At 43.6% G+C, this 17,734-nt stretch overlaps 1 protein-coding gene and 2 long non-coding RNA genes across 8 annotated transcripts in view; 1 reads left to right on the forward strand and 2 right to left on the reverse strand.

The window, feature by feature from the left end:
* Positions 1-875: 875 nt before the first annotated feature.
* Positions 876-2,488, reverse strand: LOC126991410 (uncharacterized). Its single transcript, XR_007745507.1, has 2 exons — positions 2,412-2,488; positions 876-2,321 (listed from the first exon to the last, which is right to left on the reverse strand). It is a non-coding gene; the product is annotated as an uncharacterized LOC126991410 (long non-coding RNA).
* Positions 2,481-8,553, reverse strand: LOC126991408 (uncharacterized). 4 transcript variants are annotated; one of them, XR_007745504.1, is made up of 6 exons: positions 8,417-8,553; positions 7,897-8,289; positions 6,701-6,877; positions 4,310-4,406; positions 3,050-3,292; positions 2,481-2,535 (listed from the first exon to the last, which is right to left on the reverse strand). It is a non-coding gene; the product is annotated as an uncharacterized LOC126991408 (long non-coding RNA). The 4 variants fall into 4 exon arrangements; XR_007745501.1 differs by having other exon boundaries at positions 8,379-8,489; XR_007745502.1 differs by having other exon boundaries at positions 6,634-6,877; positions 8,379-8,489.
* Positions 8,554-8,672: 119 nt separating this feature from the next.
* LOC126991405 (uncharacterized) overlaps positions 8,673-17,734 on the forward strand; it is a 70,023-nt gene continuing 60,961 nt past the window's right edge. For 2 of the 3 annotated variants that reach the window (XR_007745499.1, XR_007745497.1), the window contains exon 1: positions 8,673-8,808. The gene's annotated coding sequence lies outside the window, so the exon portion shown is untranslated. The remainder of the gene's footprint in view (positions 8,809-17,734) is intronic. The other variant, XR_007745498.1, reaches the window with a different exon arrangement.

Raw genomic sequence — 17,734 nt, forward strand, 5'->3', positions numbered from 1 at the left:
AACACTCACGAAAACCCGATTGATCTCCTTTCCGGCCTTTGGAAATGGTTGATGTGAGCGGCGGAAGCGTCTAAAAATTCCGACCAAAGCTTCCTTCTGGGCGGGCCTTTTAAGAACCAAATCGCGATACAGGTCACAAGAAGAAAACTCCTCCGCGTCCACACCCACGCCGCCTTGACCTGGCCCGAGCTGACCTCTGCCACAGCCCTGCATGTACTACACCACTATCAATGCAGCCTTCTCCATCACCGCCCCAGTTGATGTCAGACGCTTCCGCCTCACACAACTATTTCCAAAGGCCAAAAAGAGGAACAATCGGGTTGGGTTCTCTTGAGTGTTCTTTTAGGTTCATGGTACAGAGGAAGGGTCACACCACCACCAGGGTCATAAAACTACCCCTGGAAATGCCCCAAACTTCTGCGAAACCCGTGTCAAATGTGCGTGTGCTTGGGCGAGGAAATGTTTAAGATTATGACCCCCAGATCACAGCCTTCTCCACTCCCTCACTGGCGATTAAGATGTTTAGTGTGTGTGTGTGTGTGTGTGTGTGTGTGTGTGTGTGTACTTACCGTCACCAGTCTTCCCGTTCATTTATCCACAGGTCTCAAAGTTTGCATGGGACGGGAAAGGAACTTAAGAGAGTGGCCGTAGTTGTGAGACTTACCTTGCCTTCCTTTCCCTCTCTCTCTCGTCCTTGACAAGACAAACCTTTTTCTTTTCCTCCCTCCCTTGTTTCTCCTTCTCCCTCCCTCCCTCCCTACATCCTTACCTAGACACAAGCTTCTCCCTCTTCCCCTCATTTTCCTTATTCTACCTTCCTCCCTTCTTCCTCTCCCTCCCTCCCTACCAAGGCATGGGAATAAACCTACAAAGTCTTAACATTTAGTTTTGTTTATTAATCAGTTACAAGCTTGGGTGACTAAGGTGACGGAGGGTAAGTGATTCCATTCCCTGCCCTCTTACATTTCACTAGCCTTTCATCTATAACCTTAGTTAATTATTATATAGTAATAGTAACCAGCCAATTTACCAGATGTATTGATGGACTACAGTTTTCTTTTCTTTTTTCTTTGTCTTGTTCTTTCTTCATTTTCCTATTTTTTTCTTCCTTCTTTTCTTTCATGATTTCTTCTATTTCTCTTCATCTTCTTCCCTAACATCTTCCTTTCCTCCATTCCTTTTATTTTTGATCATGCTTTTTCATAATATTTTCTTGTCTACTTTTTTCCTTTCTTTCTTTTCTGTTTTTGCTGTCCCTCCATCCCTCTGTCTGTCTTTCTTTCTTTCACTTTTCATCTTCACTGTTTCTTGTTCTTCATGAAGGAGTCGCGTGCAATGAAATCGCCTAACACCAAGTTAATGTCACAGGCAGCAGGCTTACCTGGTGTAGACACATAAAGGAAGCCATGTTGTCAGGCCTGTCAGGGCAGGGATGTCAAACACTGTCCTTCACCACCCCACATATGGCAGCACAGCAGCACAACACAACGCACCTCAGGGGAAGTGGATCTTCATGTGTTTGGTAATATTCCGCTTGGTCTTGAAATAATTCCCACAAACATCACACTTGAACTCTCTCAGATCAGAGTGTTTGATGGCATGTTTGTTCAAAGCAGACTTAGAAGAGAACCTTTTGTCACACTCAAGGCATTCATGAGGTCTTACACCAGTGTGTGTAAGTATGTGTCTATTCAGGTCACTCTTTATACTGAACCATTTGCCACACTTAAGGCATTCATGAGGTCTTTCACCAGTGTGTGTAAGGGTGTGTGTGTTGAGGGTACTCTTCCTACTAAACACTTTGCCACACTCTTGGCATTCATGAGGTTTTTCACCAGTGTGTGTAAAGGTGTGTGTGTTGAGGTTACTCTTCCTACTAAACACTTTGCCACACTCTTGGCATTCATGAGGTTTTTCACCAGTGTGTGTAAGAGTGTGTTCCTTGAGATTACTCTTCTCACTGAACACTTTACCACACTCTTGGCATTTATGAGGTCTTTCACCAGTGTGTGTAAGGGTGTGTCTGTTGAGGTGACTCTTCTTACTGAACACTTTGCCACACTCTTGGCATTCATGAGGTCTTCCACCAGAGTGTGTGGGTGTATTTGTTGAGGTCACCCTTCCCAGGGAGTCTTTTCCCACACTCTTGGCACTCATGTTTTCCTTCACCAGTGAGTGCAAGGCTGTGTCTTGTGAACTTGCTCTCAGTCTCAAATCTTCTCACACTCAAACTTTCCCTTTTCTTTATGGCTGGAGATGCCAGCAGGGAGGTGGTGGTGGTTCTCCTGATTACCCCATATCAGAGCATGAGTACAGTACATCTGTAAGGACAGTGACAGCACAATACAATGTTACAGTGGAATTTCTTTATAGCATGGTACGGTAAAAAGGAAGGATCTATGTTTCTGTACCTCTCCGTAGCAAGCCACGCCTGGTTGAGGCCGGGTGTGGACCTGTCTCAGCTCCCTCACCAGGCCTGAGGGAGGTCAGCATGGCAACAATAGTCAGCCCACCCTGTCTTGACCTTAACCCTGACTTCAGGGGGAGGCGGGGAGGGAGAGAGAGAGAGCGAGAGAGAGAGAGAGAGAGAGAGAGAGAGAGAGAGAGAGAGAGAGAGAGAGAGAGAGAGAGAGAGAGAGAGAGAGAGAGAGAGAGAGAAATGGCATTAGACATAGCAAGTACATAGTATTAAACAAGGACGCACGGCTCAACCATTCTATTTAAGTTGATAACTTTCCTCATTATAGACAAACTACAAAATGAACACACTGGCTACATGTACCACAAACCCAAACTAGCAAATGGTGTTGTTTTATGGTCACCTTCATCAACAAACTGCCTATGTAATTTTTTCATCTCTGAAAGTTGAAAAAAAGCAGTTTCATTTTCATAATCTTCCTATCATGGGCAGAAGAGTTGAGAAAGGTGACTTTTAGAACACTCACACCCACACAAAAGGACAAAGGCAGCTCTGCCCAAAGGTGTGCACCGCCACATGACGGAAAACTGACTGAGGAAAAGATATGGAAATACACGAAAAATGACTTACCAGGCAGAATGTTTATGAGGGTGACGACGTGATGACAGTCTGGTGGTGACGTGCTGACAGTGTGGTGATGATGTGCCAACAGTCTGGTAGTGATGTGCTGACAGTGTGGTGATGATGTGCCGACAGTCTGGTGGTGACATGCTGACAGTGTGGTGATGATGTGCTGACAGTCTAGTGATGATGTGCTGACAGTCTAGTGATGATGTGCTGACAGTGTGCTGACGATGGATTTCTCTCACCAGTCTGTCGGGTAAACAAAACAAAACTAGCATATCACAATGGACGTGAGCAAGGAGTAAAAGAGACATGTAAAGGAGATGAGTCAAGGGACTGGAGATGACTAGAGAGTAAGGGCAATGAGTAAGAAGTAAAGGAGATGAGTCAAGGGACTGGAGATGAGTAAAAGTATAGGTGAGGGCCGGGCATGCACAAACTAAAGAACAACATAGCAATATACAGCATGGAAGACAAACCACATTCACTGGAAGGCATGTCTTCAAGTGACTAATAGGACCAAACACTTGGGGGTGCATTGTGACCATGGCAGAAGTGACCCATAAACACACACAGAGAAGACACAGGGCCGGGCCTCCGACACTCCCCTGATCTACCTGAGGCCGGAAACACTGATGAGTTTGAAGTAGAAGTCAGCACCCATCCGTTAAGGTGTACGCAACACTTGGGTCCATGTTATTAAACTCTTCGGAGCCTTGGTTTGTCTACTCTAAACTATCTTCTGCTGTGGGAGCAGCAAGTAGCGGACCCTTTTTTTTTTAAACTTTTTGTTGCCCTTGTGCTGACTCTTGTTAAAAGAAAAAAAAAAAATCAAAGTCTCTCCAGGAAGTTGTTGGGGTGGTTTCATGGCTGTGGCAGTATTTTTGCAAGGTTTCTGCACTGTGAACGGGACAAACACTCGTGGTAACATGATATAGCTCCTCTAAGGCCTTAAAAAATAGTCGTAACAAGAACCTGAAGCGTTTGATAACGCCAGGCTTGGGCCACAAAGTCAGTCTATTGAAAGTTGAGGCTTGAGGCTTTCCAGATGAAGAGCCACTCGTGTTGCCTACATTTTGGGTGAACAAGAACGATGCACGACGATCCCTCCACATGTACGGTTTCGGTTATACAAGGTTTAGCATGAATAAAAATGTTAAATATAAAATTATCAAAATTAAAAATACTTAAATACAGTAATGCCTTACTTTACGAGTGCCTTACTTTACGGGTGTTTGGGTTTATGAACAAAAGAAACTCACTAACAATGCCTTGGTTATGAGTGGTGACGAGCATCCTGTTTGTACAAGTTGAAGACAGCAGTGGGTTCCCTTTGTTCGCCACAAGACGAGAGCGCTCAGAGCTGTAAACGATAGGAATGGGGTCTCAGTCTGCGTTGTACACCCTACTTACATTTGTGCTTTAGCATGTGATCTTAATGTTTTCAACACTACAGTATAAGTTTGTTTTGGTTTACGAGTTTTTGGTTTGCTTGCAAAATTTCAGAATGAACTAAGCTCGCAAACCAAAGTATGACTGTATATATGCAGTACAGTAAGACCCCAACTATCTGGCCCACAGGTATCTGGAAACCCCACATACCTAGTAAATATCAGGCTGGTCAAAAATTCAAGATATTGGTGAAAAGTACAAACATTTCATCGGCATAAAATTTGAAACACTTGTGCCATGGGGTGCTGGCTGCCATCAAGATCAGTAAACACTGCTGGCCCAAAATAAATCTGACTGATGTTAACTCTTTTATGAATAAAAACAAATATTGGCTTTTAAAGTACTACCATCATTAGGCATAGAGTTAGGTTAGAGTTAACGAATTTGGGTTCTTGCTTGTGACCCACTTTGAAGTGCGTAATGGAGGCGTGTTGCAGCAGTGACTGGCCAGAACTAGCAACTCTGAGTGTGGCGAAGCGCTGGACAGTGATGACACATTAGGCGTAGAAAACAATTATCACATTAGAAATGAATATTTTCCTGCCGTGACTCATCTGCGAGGACGGATATATTATTTTTCTGGTAAATTTTGGTGTTTAGTACTATTTGGTTATTTGTTTTTATCACAAATCCTTAGTTTCCGAGGCTTGAAGGGTGGGGGGGGGGAAACTAGTCTTGCAACACAAAGTTTGCAGATTCTTTCAAAACACCAAAATCTCCCTGAAAAGCTTTGTCCACCAGTGTGAGATGGGTGAACTTATGAATTTTAACCTTTTCTTTCTTCACCTCCATGGCTTCTGGGGTCCTTAATGTACTTGGTGGATGCTCTCGTTGCCTTTGTTGGTCTTAGATGGGTAGGCAGTTTGCTTTGTTACTCTGCTTTTTCTTCTTCTTTTGACCTGTAATGCTTTGTATCGCTTCTTAGGTCCTCTCTCCTGTTTATTCACACATTTTGCTTTTCAGTGGCACTGTATTACTTAACTTTCCTCACTGTAATACACTAGTGCACTATAATTTTAGGATAATATTCATGAGAGGGTAGCCTCCTCTGGCAAAGTTAATGCTTACAGCATGGATTGTTTTTTAATCCCTGAATGTAGCACAGTAACAAGTATATTTTGTGTCCATACAGCACACTGCCATATTGTTTTTCCATAAAAAATGGAAGGGGGGTTGAGGGGGGCGAGGCCCCCGTTAGGTAGGTTGCGTAAAGTTAGGTTTGGTTAGTTAAAATTTATTCAGAACGCAGTGTGGGGGATGGAAATACACACCACAGTAAGGGACATGGCAGCAATCCAGCTGGTGTTGCAAGAAATACCGGTACCTCCTCGCAGAAAAAGTCACTCTGCTGTTCAATACGCATGCACACTGGGGAATACACAGCAGGAAAACATTGATTTGCTTGGTTTTGTTTTAGTCTGTCCACTTGTTATCTTTGTGAGCGGTGAGTGAAAAATAGAAACAGTAAGCAAATTGAGCCTCTGCGAGTTATTTTGTGGCTGCGGCAGAGGGGTACACAATAGGCATTGAAAAGTCAACCATATAATGATTTCTGGAGAAAAAATACCATCTCCATAATAAACAGCATCATATTTTGTCCAGAAATAAGCAGTCAGCATCTCGAAATTAGTAGGCTACCCTCTCGTGAATAATCCCCTAATTTTCAACTTTGCTGCTTGAATCACTTATCTTCAGTGCTTTTCCTGGCACTTACTCAAGCACTTGTGCCCTCAGCACTGCGCCAGGAACACTTGTGCCAGCTTTACAGTTCTTCCTTCTGTTTCCTTTTTGTCTCCACTCAGCCCCAACACTGTACAGATTGCCCTGCTGTCCTCTGGCCCACTCCTCCCTGCCTGTCACTGCCACTACTGCTGCTGTTCACTCCCTCATAACTGCTGCTGTTCACTCCCTCATGACTGCTGCTGTTCACTCCCTCATGACTGCTGCTGTTCACTCCCATCTTGCTGCAGGTCAGGTTTTCAGCCCCGTGATCTGCCTCCTAGGTGACCCCCGCACCTGCCCGAACAAGGCGCCTGGCCACCACCAGGTGACCACAGGGGCCAAAACTCACCCTGGGGGCAGCGGGTGATCCTGATGGCACGGGTGAAAAAGGCGCCTGGCCACCACCCAAAACTCACCCTGGGGGCAGCGGGTGATCCTGATGGCACGGGTGAACAAGGCGCCTGGCCACCACCCAAAACTCACCCTCGGGGCAGCGGGCATCAGCAGGGCGGGGCAGGGAGCTTGATCTTGATGTCACAGACGACTTGGCCAGCTGGCCTCCCCGCCCTTGAGGAATAATACATGGAACGGGCGCCGCTCTTCACTGATCTCACAGGTGGCTTGAGATTTCTCCCAGCCAGGCCTTTGTATCGGCAGCTACTGTGAAAGAAAAATAAAACATACAGAAAATCGGTGTTCAGCTACTCGGGGCAAGATGTCATTGCCTACATCTCCAGGAACTCCTTCATCGCCTCAATCACTCGTCCATTCGTCTCACCACTGAGCCCCAGCAGCAGCACCATCCACTCCCTTCCAGTCCTCCCATTCACTCCACGTCCCATCTCACTCAGAAACACATGCATCATCTTCGTTCTCTCTCTGTCATACTTCTTATACATTCCAGCATAGTCTCGTCCACACCCCTGTCACACATCTGGCACACTTTGCTGCGGGACTCAGACCATCTATAGTTCCTTGCATTCACATCCAGACACTGCGCTCTAGCACGGAAAAGATCACCTCCCAGGCTTCCCTCATACCACACCTCACACTTTGGGGCCTCGATCCTTCTCCTTGTACCAGTCAAGGGTTTCCTTTCTTTCCATCTCATTCTTCCACTTGCTCAATCCCTCATCTTTAACTGCCATATCTATCACATTCTTCCACTTTCTTACATCCCACTCAAACCCCTCTCCATTTTTGTTTGTTATTCTCTATTCAAACACATTCTGCCTATCTGCAAAGGGTCGGTACACCCACCTACGTACTTAGCATAACATTTCTGTCTATCATTCGCCCACATTTATTCGCCCATTTGCCATCTCTTATATTCCACAAGTATACTTTTCTTGCCTGTGAGGTGGAGCATGGGGGGTAGGGGTGGGCGGAGCCACACAAACTGAAGGTGTTGGTTGAGGACGTACATAAGGGGCAGTACTAGAGACAGGGAGGATACCAGAGGGATGGATCGAGGGACTCTAAAGGACAGTCCTGTTGCCAAAGACAAGTGAACCAAATTAAATTAATAAGGTTAAAGAACTATAGTTAGGCCAATAGCTCTGACGAATGTAGGGTACAAGCTAAAGATGGCTGTGATTAGAATTACTCATGGTGCAGGAGGCGCCGGAGGGGAGAAATAAGGGAGGGAAAGGCCGCTGAGTCTCCTCCATCAGACTCACGGTGCAGGAGGCGCCGGAGGGGAGAAATAAGGGAGGGAAAGGCCGCTGAGTTTCCTTAGGAGCAGCAGAGGTGACGTCCCGCCGCCAAGACGGTCCTGGCGGCAGGCTGCTCAAACACATCACATCACCGGTCACCCAAAGCCTCCCCCAAACCCTTTCTGCCCCCAGAATCACCCAAGGCTTCTCCCAGGATCACCCTAGATCTCCCCCAAACCCTTTCTCCCCCAGGATCACCCAAAACCTCTCCCATACCCTTTCCTCCCCGGATCACTCAAAACAATCACCCAACACCTCCCCCAGACCCTTTCTCTCCCCGGATCACTCAAAACAATCACCCAACACCTCCCCCAGACCCTTTCTCTCCCCGGATCACTCAAAACAATCACCCAACACCTCCCCCAGACCCTTTCTCTCCCAGGATCACTCAAAACAAGAACCCAACACCTCCCGCAGACCCTTTCTCTACCCTGATTACCCAAAACCTCCCCCAGACCCTTTCTCTCCCCGGATTACCCAAAACCTCCCCCAGACCCTTTCTCTCCCCGGATCACTCAAAACGATCACCCAAAAACTCCCCCAGAGCCAAGTCAGACCTCCCCCACAAGCTCATAGTTACCCATCATATTCCTCTTTCCTTCTCCTCCGCCCCCCATAATCTCCCCTCTCCCCAAACATCATCCCAAATCCCCCCCATCCCTCGATCACTTCCTCCCCCACCCCACACACCGAGAGGAGGAGGACCAGGAGGTGTTACAGGGCAAGAGATGAAGAGGCAGTCCTGCCACTGTTCTCCCTGACGCTGCAGGGAAGGGCGAGGGCCAGGACACACGCCCAGACCCTGGAGTGCCCGCCGCTGGAGCCACGGGAGGCGGGCACCGGGGAGCTGCTGGAAGGTGAACGGCTGACCAAAGGGTGAGTGTTGCTGAGTGTTTGGGTGATTCTTTACAAGAAGTCCGCCTCCTCCCCTTCCACTCCAGCCCCCCCCCTACCCCCCAACACAAGCCTGGGGACCTGTACGTGGTGGTTAAGATTCGTTTTAGGTCCGTGCCAGTATCTCATTACCTACCTTATGAAACATCAGTTGCTCTTCATATATCTTTTCTACAAACCTTCAACAGTCATGGAAACGCTTTGAAAATCCAATGCAAGGACTTTTTTCTTACTCTTGAAAATAGGGGATATAATGTTTACGGAAGCGCGTCGCCTCCTCTGGCGACGATGCAGCCGGTGTTGCGAGAAATACCTCCTCGCTGAAATAAGTCAGATATATATATGGGTGGGGGTCCGTTAGTAGATCGTAAAGTTTGGTTGGAGTAATTTAAATATGTTCTCCGACCTTAAACCCTCTGCGAACTATTTTGCGGCTGCAGTGATGCCGCGGCCGTCGCCAGAGGATTTACATAGAAAATCAGACCACACAGACCCCATGGTCCAGACTTGGTGGTCTGTCCTTAAACCTAAGTGATTTTACATTAATCAGAAGACTCCAAAACGTTGCATTTCTACTCTAGTTGATATTAAGTTGAAGGAAGTGACGGTCGAGCTTATTTTTGAAGGAGTCAATCGTGTTACACTGGACCACTGATGATGGGAGCTTATTCCATTCTCGCACTACAACGTTGGTGAAGAAAAATTTGGTGCAGTCTGAATTTACTTGTCTACATCTGAGTTTTACGCCATTGTTCCTCGTGCGCAAAGTGTCATCGATCATAAACAATGTTGATCTGTCTACATTCGTGAAACCATTAAGTATTTTAAAACATTCGATCAGTTTTCCTCGGAGGCGACGTTTCTCAAGAGAGAACATGTTAAGGGTAGAAAGCCTTTCTTCGTAGGATTTGTTGCGCAAGGAAGGGATAATTTTCGTTGCCCGACGCGACACGCTTTCGTAAACATTATTCCCTATTTTCAAGAGTAAAAAAAAAGTGATTAAATTGGATTTTCAAAGCGTTTCCATGACTGTTGAAGGTTTGTAGAAAAGATATATGAAGAGATAGTGATGTTTCATAAGGTAGATAATGAGATACTGGCACGGTCCTAAAATGAATCTATACCCCTGTGGGGAACTGGGGTTTTGGGGGAAGGCAAAATCACTAAAAAATGGGCTTTCAAAATTTTCCAATAAAAAATCCCTAAAATAGGGAAAATTCCCTGGTCTCAAAAGTAAGGAAAGTCCCTAACGCATACTCTTGTAATCTGTTATAACATGACCTAGCAGCCGGTCTGTTGACGAGTGTCGGGCGTGTCACCCCCACCACCGCCGCCCAAATCCCTCCCTCCTCGTTGCCTAATTTTCGACAGCCCAGACCTCATGTCAGATATATTCAAACTACCCCAACCAAACTACATAACCTCTAACGGGGGGGCTTCTCCCCCTTTGACTCCCCTCCTAACCAAGGCGGGCTACGCCCCCTTGGGACCCCCCCCCAATATAACGTCATAGGGAATACGACCCTAGAAGTAGAGCAACTCTAGGGAAATGTCAAGTTTCATTTATAATGGACAAGAATAATCCTGCAGTACTCACCGAGAGGGGAGCTAGATATGTCCAAAACATGACATTATCGGGTTAGACTGTTAATTAAGAATAGACAGAGTTGTGGCCAGTGGCTGGTTGGCTGCGACTGGTCAGTCTTAGGTCTGGCTCAAACAGCCAACCAGGTTAGTTATGACGATGGAATATGATACAAGAATACTCCAACATGTGCTTTAAACTAATGTAGAGAATATTGAGGTTTACATTCATTTAATTATTTTCATTAATGAAAAAAAAAAAAAAAAAAAAATCTGATTTAAGTAAAAAAATCCAATTTCCTTATTTAAAGAAAAAAATCAACAACCCTGCAAAGTACCCAGCAACAATGATCTGGCATCAAGTTAGCCAAAGTGGACGGGTTTGTCGTCAGTATTGTATCATTTGTAATTGTTAGATATCTGGAAGGACAGACTATACTGAGGTTGTGAGTTTACAAGTAGTTGCTTCCTCTCACAGCAGGTTGCCATCGACACGGGGAAATGTCCCCAAATTAAGGAAAATATAATGCTTCCTAGGCTGTTGAGTGTCTAGTGTGTGACTAACAAGATGGGCAGATACAGAGAAGCCCTCCTTAGCAGAGGGGGGGTCGAGGGGTCAAGGCCCCCTCATCAAAAAGGGGTTGAGGGGGGTGAAGCCCCCCCTTGGGAGGATAGGTTAGTTAAGCATAGTTAGGTTGGAGTAGTTTAAATATATTCGACATGCGGTGTGGGTCGTCGGAAACACGCATCGCGGGACGGAGTGGTGCTGCGGCGGTGGGGGGGGTCCACTACGCTGGCCATCCAATGACACGCCCAGCGTCTGCTGCTGCCAGGTTATGTTAGATTAGATTACAAAACAATAGGTTTAGGGAATTTTCACAAAAATTTTGGGACTAAGGAGTTTTCCTTATTTCAGGGAAATTTTTGAGGCCCATATTTTAGTCAATTTGCCTTCCCCCCCAAATCCCAACTCCCTACACGTCCCCAGACTTGTTTTGGGGGGTAGGGGGGCTGGAGTGGCGGAGGGGGAGGCGGACATCCTAAAAAGAATTACCAAATTTAGTTTGGTTAGATTTGTTAAGTTTATTTTTTACGATAAATGCATGTGCAAGGCTTGGCACTGCACCAGTGTTGTCACTGGCAGCAAAGCAGGCTACGGCGGTGAGCCATGGACACATGGGGTCCCACACATTTCATGGCTATTTTCAGTTTTTTTTTTTTTTTTTTTTTTTTCTCCCATGTTTTTTTGTGGAGCTTTGAAATAAGTAGAAAACATATATAACAACAGAAGAGCAGTTAGTTAAATAGAAAACGAGATATTGATGTGTGAGTACTACCAGTCTGAACCCAGTGAACATGTCCACATTGCGGTCATTGTTCACGGGTACAACAAAAGATGCCTCAGGACACTCAAAGGAGCTTAAGGATCACATGGAAGAAAAACGCTGAAAACAGGAAATGGCAGTGGAGGAAACATTTACGATTTATTTATTTATTTACATTTATATTTTACACCTAATTTTGATCACGTGCCCATCCAGAACCTGTAATGAAAGCCAGATGAAGCGACAAAGTATTCAGAGCAGTGTCGCCATGCAGTAAGCCCTCAATTTAACGGACTAATTGGGGGGGAACTTAGTCCATTAATGCTGAAACTCCCTTATAAGCGGCGGAAATTTTAAAATACGCATAATAATACTGACGAACGTAATAAACGTACGTATATTTTTTTTATTGTGCATGATATTTGCATGTTGTCTATATAGCCACACAGCACACTTGGCGGCGGACTGCGAGGCACTGAGGCAGTCAGACTGGCAGTGAGGACCTGTGGGGGGGGATGTATTGTTACGCATATGAGTAAAATTATACAAGTGCGCCAATCTCGCACTGGCAGACGAAACTTTTTTTTGTAGTTTTGGGTGTGTTATAAAATAATCTGCTAAAAGCGCTGTTACACTTGCACATTTTCCGTCGATGTCTACGATTTCCGTTGTCGTTTGCATGTTCCGTCTTCTTTTTCCGACGTCTTGAGTCAGACGATCATGACCGTCTTCAAATGGAAAGTTGTCAACAACTTTTTTAATCAAATCAGAATCCATAGTGGATGATTAGGAAATAATCAAAGTAAACCACTTTTTCATAAAAAGCAAGAATTCAACTATTTAATATTGGTAAAAATATTCAATATAGCAACTACACATGTACAGGTAACTCTTGATTTACGCGAGTATTGTGTCCTTGAAGAGGTGGCGTAAATCAAAAACAATGTAGTAAATCAAACAAGAGGTAGGTTTGTACCTTTATTGCCTACTGTATCACTCTGACTCCTCTCCCTCTCGTGGTTCCTCCTCTGACTGCCCTTCCCCTCGTGGTAGCACAGCAGCAAAGAGAATATATACCAAGAGATAGTGGTATGTAGTAATTCCTCAGGCGTGCGGAAGTAGCGCCATCTATTGGGGCCCACCAAAAACGTCACTTTTCAGGGGCAGCTTTACTATTTTTGAAGTACCTGCCACAACACCCTATCCAGCCTTTACTTGTTTTTTTTCATTATTGTAAAATGATTTACTAATGGGGTAAAGAAAAATATATTCGTTCTTACGTTTTATTAGGTATTATCTACACTATATCAATTTGTTATTTTAGGAAAAATATGGTGTAGAAAGCATTTGCTAAGATATATATATATATATATATATATATATATATATATATATATATATATATATATATATATATATATATATATATATATATATATATATATATATATATATATATATATATATATATATATATATATATGTGTGTGTGTGTGTGTGTGTAGCAAACATACCCAGTGCTTTAAATACAAGCAAAGCATACAACATTCTATGCATGCTAGATTACTATAATGCCTTTGCAACTGTGGTAACCCGGATGTCACACTGGTCCTGATTCCCAGGGTAATGGGTTCCCTAACACCACAGGCTCAAGGGCCAATGTTACGGAGATAAGCACCGAGGCCACACACTGCTACAGCGTATGCCCCCAACCTTACCTTTACCTTTTGCAACATGCTCTTAGCTGAGTAAAAATATCATACTAACTACAAGTGCCAGATAATGGCAAGCATTGCATACTGTTTGGCAGGGCAGAGAACAAAAGCTTCTAAGCATTACAACTGAAATAAACAATGGGAGACACTCAAAGCTTGTTAACTGAACATGACCTGATTTATAACAGGCAAAACCAATAATGGCGCATTATATACAAAAAAAATGCATAAAAATGTTGCAAGGCACATCAATATAAGAGCAAAGCATCATAAAACATGCTGAAATACATGATGGAGGACATCAAGAAGGTAACACATGAGTTGTCTTAAATGGAATGCAATAACTTGGTGGTCCTGGGAGACAGCAGAGCCTGGAGGTGAAAATGGGATGTAGGACACGGTATGATCTCACAAGCTCTGACCTTGGTGTCAGGGTCATGAAGATATTAAGCTCAGTAGGCACAGCTATGCAGCGGAGGCACATATGATAAAAGCAAATGAGACAAAATAAGGCAACTTATAGTGTAAGAAAATAGCAGGAAAGTTATGCTGCAGTATGTGACACCAAATTACAGGGCAGAGAGTGATATGTATTTCATAGGCTACATCAGTAAACATGTAGCATTTATTGCAGGAAGCACACATTAAAGTTGGATGTAATAAAATGTATGTTTTTAGCACACATTAAAGTTGGATGTAATAAAATCATTTGATATGAAACTCCTTGAACTGGCCAATCAAACAAACCACTCTCTGTCCCCCCCCCCCCCCCCTCGAAAAAAACATTATTTTTGACAAGGTTTATGAGGCATTAGTCAAGAATATCAACTGCCATTACATTTTTTCAAAATAAAATCATACCTATGTGATTAGGTATATCATATAAAGCAGAAAAAAACATTGCATGCTGTAATACAAACAAGATTACTCCTGGAAGCCACATTAATGATGCCAGACACGTGATGATAGACACTTAGTGTGATGAAATTACATGCTGTATTTCACATCATGAAATTAAACTAAGTGTCACTGCAGCACATTATTAGGTAAGGCAGACACCAAAAGCTTGTTACCTGAACAAGATTAAATATAACAGGCAAAATCCACAATAAAGCATTGCTTACTGTTGGGTAGGGCAGAGAACAAATGCTTCCAAGCACTACACCTGAAATAAACAATGGCAGATATTCAAAGCTTGTGAGCTGAACAAGATCTGATTTATAACAGGCAAAACCAACAATGGTGCATTACATGCGATATCTGGCAGGGGATTCCTTGTATTACAATTGGAAAGTGGCAGACACTCAAAGCTTGTTAATTGAACAAGATCTGATTTATAACAGGCAAGACCAACAATGGTGCATTACTTGCAATATTTGGCAAAGTATATGGAAATATTTTTTTGGCGCAACAAGAGCTATACTAAATAATGGCAAATCCCACGAAGTATCTCTTCTTTTGACAAAGCCTGTGCAGGGCTGTCAGAGTCTGTTTGCTCCAGCCAACATTTACTGAAATACCCCTGAGTCATGAGTGAAGTGTTGAAACTGAAGGCAAGTGAAATACTGTGCTTAGAAATCTATTAGCATTTGGACTTTGATAGTATAAGGCCAGAGCAAACCTCCTCTCTTGTAACCCATATCTCCTACTAGGCTTAGATCTTGGCATCTTGCAGCATGTTGAACCTGACCTTAGAAAAAATCCACCCCTATTGGATCTAAAAAATTGCTGGCTCTGGGCAAAAACTGCCCAGGAGTTGTAACAGCCTGGGCTTTGAGATGCCTTGCCTCCCGGCGCAGACGACAGACTGTTTTGTGCAGCAATTTTCACTTTTCATGTCTGAAAATACATGCAAAAATATTTAATCACAATTAATCACAATTCTAAGTAATAAAATGTGCATGTAATTGCATTATTTTCAGTGCTATAAGGACAGTGAATCTAAGCATTGACATTATGTCTGCACGCCAGCTTCGATGGAAGGCTTCACTTAGCTTGCCTGACAAGAGTGATATTTTCAGGAGATGGGGGAGAGGAAACAACTGGAGACTCTTGACAGATATAATATCAAGATCTACAAGCACCCATTTTCCATATATATCTTTGATGTTCAGTCCATACTAAAACATTTGTCAATGTGTTGCCACACTAAAAATCTAAAAATTCCCTGTTTCTCAGATGTTAGTCATACCTAAGCCCTGCTAAACCATCCGAGTGAATCCAGAATGAGTTCCGGGGGGCAGCATGAGCCAATAATAAATGGCGCCACTACAAAAAAAAAATTGCCTGCACCATGACGGGCTTGGGCCGACCGCCAGGCCCCTGAAGAAAGCCTACCTGCACTATAGGTGGGTGGGGAAAAAAAAGGATCACATCAGAAGAATAGACAAAGGTTTGTTAGTGGCACTTCAAGGTTATGCTACCTCTTCAAAGACTGGCCAGTCATGGTTTAAAGTGGAACAGGATAAACAAGAAACAGATAGATATCTGTGGACACTACTGTTACTATCAATTGCCAGCCTATGGCAAAATTTGAACCTATGCTATCAAGAACATAAGATCCATGTGCTGATCACTCGACTAATCGTAACGGTACTACAGCCATAGAGACATAATAAAGAGTTTAAATATATCATTCAAAATGTCAACCTTTTTACATACCTTTTTTTTTAAGATATGAAGCCTACTGGTGTAACAGTTAAATATTGAACTCAATTTGTATGCAGAGATGTGAAGTATGTTATTAAGCTGTAATGTTTCCAACACATTAGTTGTGATTAAAGCAACACGAAATAGTAACTAAAGAGGATAAATTATCACTGAGAACAAGAGGTTCCTTACTATATTGTGGTGAGCTTGATGGCCGAGTTGAGTTTCCTCCAACCCCATCAAGTTCACACCCTGTTGAGAGGCAATTTTTTAATCAAAGTGATAAATGGATGCAAATGGTCACTAAAATTAGTTATTATACTTGGTGTCACAAATTCAGGCAAAGAATTTAGGGAAGGACTCCCGGACTTGGCATCACTGATGAGGTAAATGATCTCGTGCACTCATTGGGCTATAATATATACATTGTTATAATGTGTATTATTGTCTTGTTACTATATATTACCTACTGATAATGGAATACATGTCAGGATTAATCATCAAATACAAGGAAAAAAGAATCATGTATGGAAATTGTGAACTTTTAAGCTCATGTAACAAACAAGGTTTGTTATACACAAAAAGGTTGGATACTTCAGATGTAAAAGATTTTTGGATATAACATCACCCCCTTCCTCCATATTGGTTCTTTAAAGCAAGGGTTGACTACAGCTGATTATTATTTGCGGCAGGTTTAATGACACTTTTTTGTGTGTGCAAAGCATCTGGAAATCAAAGATCGTTATGGAATACTTCTCATGAGTAGCTACTAAAACTTGACAACCTAGAAGGATGCACCATCAGACTGTAAAGGATAGATATATTATAAGACATAGCTACATTGGTGGATCCAAGGGGGGGCCCAGGGGGTCCAGGCCCCCCCATGATCCTGAATGATACAGGAAAACTAGCTCAAAAGCGCGCTGCAGCTAAAACAATGCTTTTTCTCAGAGAGATCAGGCGTTTCATTCGGATCCGAAGAGCAACACTGGCCGCCCAGGAATGCTTTGGCACAAAGTCCAGGCCGTTATACCCATTGATTTAGGTCAGTCCACCAGTTTTTCAAGACCAGGACTGCCGAGAATGGCTAATCAGTAATGCTAATGCTCCTTCCACCCGCAAAAAGTCTGACGTCCCCCCCAAACTTATTTCCTGGATCTGCACCCAAAGACATACCGTAACATGGTTCAGTGATCATGGACAAAAAAATGTTAAGACAATCAATATCCAATCATTTCAGGATACACAAATCAGCAGCCATATGAAGGAATTCTACAACTTAAAAGTGATGTTGTGCAGGGCATGTGTTAAGTGACTTGCACAATCTATTTTGTGAAGTCATAATTAGATTAATAACACAATAATCAACAAACACTAGATGAAGTATTCATACTGAAATCAGGACATGGAGCTGGTGCAGTGCAATGGGGAGCACACTCCTGCAGCTCAGCAAGAGGGTTGGATGCTGCCACGTACCTCAGGGGGTGGCTAAATGTCTTCATTCAGCTTCACCCTTGGCCTCTTTCTTGGACTCTCCTCTTCAGCTGCCACATTCTCTTGGATGATACCGAACGTGTTCGGATCTGTTGGGATGTGGTTGTGTTAGATGTGGAATAACATACGACAGTGGAACAT

Source organism: Eriocheir sinensis, unplaced genomic scaffold (genome assembly GCF_024679095.1).
Source record: "Eriocheir sinensis breed Jianghai 21 unplaced genomic scaffold, ASM2467909v1 Scaffold274, whole genome shotgun sequence".
NCBI lineage: Eukaryota > Metazoa > Arthropoda > Malacostraca > Decapoda > Varunidae > Eriocheir > Eriocheir sinensis.